Source organism: Bos javanicus, chromosome 8 (assembly GCF_032452875.1).
Source record: "Bos javanicus breed banteng chromosome 8, ARS-OSU_banteng_1.0, whole genome shotgun sequence".
Lineage (NCBI taxonomy): Eukaryota > Metazoa > Chordata > Mammalia > Artiodactyla > Bovidae > Bos > Bos javanicus.
Genome location: NC_083875.1, coordinates 66,333,496 through 66,338,096, shown reverse-complemented (window position 1 = coordinate 66,338,096; position 4,601 = coordinate 66,333,496).

Genomic DNA, 4,601 nt, shown 5'->3' with positions numbered 1-4,601 from the left:
CTGTCTTGTAAGTATCCTGATGATCACACTGAGGCCCCTGAGGTAGTCCAGGATTCTCCTACCATCTCAGGATCCTTAATGTGCAAAGTCCCTTTTGCCATTCGATGTGACACACTAACAGGTTCTAGGGATTAGGGTGTGGGCATCTTTAGGGTGCCCACTCTAACACAGAGCACTCCTAACATTTCTGTCTAATGGGCTACTTCCTCCACTACAAAATAGTAACAGATACACAGTATGACTGTCTTAGTCTAGAGACAAATGTAATTCAGGCTCAACTTCTTATGAAACACATTATTATTATGTTCATGTGTTCTCCTAATTTTAAAAGAAATAAAAATTAAACCGGTTCAATGGCCTGTCATACCTCATAGATAAGTAGGCCCTGGATGAAAAAGGTAAAAATGCAACACAGGTTTGTGAATTTTCATTTTATTCATCTTTACACTAAAATTTCAGGCCTAATTTGGAGTTTCAGATGAAACTGTTGTTAACTGCACACTGCTTTGGCATGTGCTACCACTTATGGTTACCTGTAACTTGATTCAAGTGTTCACTGAGCAATACAATATTTTGGACAATGCCTGTTGTCACTAGACTGTTTTTAGACAAAATCCAGCAGCCACACAGGAAAGACAGACATCACATCTACATAGCTCTTTTCTCAACAGAAAATGCTTTTCCCAAGAGGTGCACTTCTTAATTTCTTGCATCCCATATTCTTTTGTGCATTCTAGCTTAGTCAAAGATCCACGAAGAAATTTATTTCCCTCTGAAGTACAAATCTACCTACATTCCTTCTCCAAATTGTTGGTGTAGTCTTTAGCACATAGCATGAAAGAGGAGTCTGACAATTTATTCTGTGACTTTTCAACTATTAAGAATGGCACATTAGTGTCAGTGTCTTTCCCCAGAGAAGGGGCAATGCTGCTGCTGCTGCTGCTAAGTCGCTTCAGTCGTGTCCGACTCCGTGCGACCCCATAGACGGCAGCCCACCAGGCTTCCCGGTCCCTGAGATTCTCCAGGCAAGAACACTGGAGTGGGTTGCCATTTCCATCTCCAATGCGTGAAAGTGAAAAGTGAAAGTGAAGTCACTCAGTCGTGCCCAACTCTTAGCGACCCCATGGACTGCAGCCTACCAGGCTCCTCCATCCATGGGATTTTCCAGGCAAGAGTACTGGAGTGGGGTGCCATTGCCTTCTCCGCTATTAGTCATAGGCATCCCTTTTTTGAAAAAATGTCTATTCAGTTCTTCTTCCCATTTTTGAATCAAGTTATTTGGTTTTCTTTTTCTTTTAATACTGAGTTGTATGAGCTGTTTATGTTGGTTATTAATCCCTTATTGGTCATACTACTTGAAAATATTTTATCCTTTTCTGTACATAGTCTTTTCATTTTGCTTATGGATTCCTTTACTGTGCAAAACCTTTTAAGTTTAATTAAATTCTATTTATTTTTGTTTTTATTTCTTTTGCCTTAGAAGACAGATCCAAAAAATAATGCTTTTATTTATATCAAAATGTATTCTGCCCATGTTTTCACCTAGGAGTTTTATGATATTCAGTTTTACATTTAGTTTAATCAATTTTGTATGTATTGTTATCTACAGTGTTAGAAAACGTTCTAATTTCATTCTTTTACATGTAGCTTTCCAGTTTACCCAGCACCACTTATTGAAGAGACTCTCAATTGTATATTCTTGCCTCCTTTGTTATAGATTAAATGACCAAAGTGTGTGAGTTTAGTTCTGGGCTTTGCATTCTGTTCTAGTGATCTATGTGTCTGCTTTTGTGCCAGTACCATACTATTTTGATTACTGCAGCTTTGTAGTATAGTCTGAAGTCAGCTGAGCTCCTCGATTTAAGAAACAGCCTCCATGGGGACAAGCTATAATCCTGAAAGCAAAAGAGTCTGGTCTTCGTCATTAATACACTGTTGCTCAGTTGCTCAGTCATGTCTGACTCTTTACAACCCCATGGACTGCAGCTTGCCAGGCTTCCCTGTCCTCCGCTATCTCCCAGAGTTTGCTCAAACTCATGTCCATTGAGTCAATGATGCCATCACACTGTGATGTCCTTTTAAAAATGCTATCTTGATCCAGCATAGAGAGCTCTAGCTAGAGGCCAATCAGTTCCCACTCTTGAACAGCTTACTAACTGCACATCCAATCATTTCCCTTACAGGGCTTTCACATGTTTGTCCACTAGTCCCCTGCCTTAATTGCTCCAGGGCCTGGTAGTTTACAATTAAAAACAACTCCTCTGCCTCAGAGCCCACTGGAATTATTTCAAGTAGCCAGTGCTAAGCCTGCTTACCATGAAATGCATGTTCTTTCCCAAGGAAACCACAATAAAATCTCTTGTCCATAATTTCCATTCACTTGCTCTGCCTCCTGCCCTCATTGTGGTGATTCTCACATGGCTCTTCATGGTGTTGCGTGTTCCCTCCTGTTGTAATCTGTGAATATAATAAACTATCTTTTCAATGACTGTCATCTGCTGATCTGTTGGCCTTCCCAAAATTAAATAGTAATAAAATCTATTAAGGCATACACCTCTCTACAACAAATAGTCATTGAAATAATGAGACTCTTAATCCAAAGAACGCATGGAACCCAGAGTCACACATGTAAAAGAGTTCATGAATTTAACAATGAAATTTGTAAGTTAACATATTCAAACTATAATATGAATAGTAAGCCATTTGGAAGATAAAGATGAATGAAGGTATGTTTAAGTAAACAGCTAGTAAATGGGGTCTGCTTCACAATTGGTCTTACGGGAAGAAAGAAAAATGCCCATTCATTGAATATTAATTGCACATAAAGCATTTTATAAGAACTGTCTTACTTAATCCTTATCACATATATTGAGAGTTCTCACTACCAATTTAGAAATTGAGGATCAAGAAATGAAAATAATTCTCTAAAGTCATATAACTAGCAAGATGTACAGCCAGATTTTCAATCAAGTCTCACTTATCCTTGCCATTTCCAAAATGTAAATTTATACTTCTAGGTTTCCTCAGATGTTTTTGAAAAATATTCAGGAGTTAGGAATTGAGGCCAATTCACAGTAACAAGTTGAATATGGAAAAAATCTTTTAAAAGGATGCCAAAATTTAAAAGTCATTTTAAAAGAGAAGAAATTACAAAGTGTGTTGGGTTTGGTAGGGGAAAAAAAAAGTCATCGCCATATCTTTAGAGACAAGTCAAGGGCTCTGTTTCTTTTGAAGTTTGTTTATTTTATCAGGGAAAGATGAAAGCCTCTAAAATGTAAGGCAAAGGGTAGGAAACCTGCTGTTATAAGCTGCCATGATTTCATTTTTTAGTCCCTGCCATTTTCATTTAATTCAGGTTTTGACCTTGCTATTTCCTCCATGAGGGTACTGTAAACAGAATGTTCAATTGCAATGATCTGAAATGATTATTTTCCCAATAAAAATTTGTTTACAGCCTATTAATTCTTTGATCAAAGGCTTTGCAATGTAGTTAAAATATTTTTAATTTTTTTAATTACTATTTTTATTTCATTCTAAGTGTTTCAAATATTTCCATTCCTTTCTTTCTATGTTAATTGTAGAGAAATAATTGATTTATTAATTCTTCCCTTTGTAACATCATATAATATTTTACTCAGTCTAGCTTTTCTCATAGTGCATTTCTCATAGAGCATTGTGTGTGTGGACATTGCTTTAGTTAATCGGTTGAAATTACCCAAGGTCTTACAGATTTAAAATGTGTCAACTTTTACCCAAAATGTTTTACCATGTGCAGTTTTATCTTTTGTCAGTATTATTTTGGACCAGTTATTTCTACCAATTATAAAATTTTGCATATTTATATTGCCATTTTCAATATTGACAAACTATGTGATTCAGCAATATTTTTACCTGCAATCAATTAGTATTGTCAACTCTAATTTATCTTGACTCCTTTTACCAGACAAATCACTACAGTTAGGTAGTTTTAGATGTGCCTACCATCATGTTTTTATGACATATATTTTAAATTATTTATAAATGATTACTTGACCCAATTAAAAAATCACCCTACATATACTCTTCAGAGGAAAAATATAATCTTTTTCATCCTACAAATACCAAAATAAAGGTATTATTTCAATAAATAGTATTCTTGGGAAAGATGATAGCGCATAATCTGCCATCTCTTGTATAATCTAATAAGTGTGGCCTCAGGCTTGGAACATTTCCTTACTTGTAGCCTGCACTGGGCTTATTACTTGGTTTGCGACTATCTTCACCTGTTCTAAATTTAGCATGTTCTTTGTTCTGTTTAAATGTGTATATCACATGACACATGGCCAGCCCACTGCTTTATCTGTTCCCACCAGGGAAGAACTGGTTCCCCTGAAACCCAGAGGGGCATGTGCACACCACCACCTTACATGGGCTGCCGGTGAGACCCAATGACCATAGGAGATCATTCACTATTGAGGCCAATCTTGATCTGTCTCTTCTTTATGTGAGTAAAGCATTGTTCCATCCTGTGCTTGTGTGAATTGTCTCTTTTCTGGCAACCCCAACATCTGTAAGCCCTGCAAGGGGCTGAGAGCCTGATATTATTGCTCCTGATGGTGGGA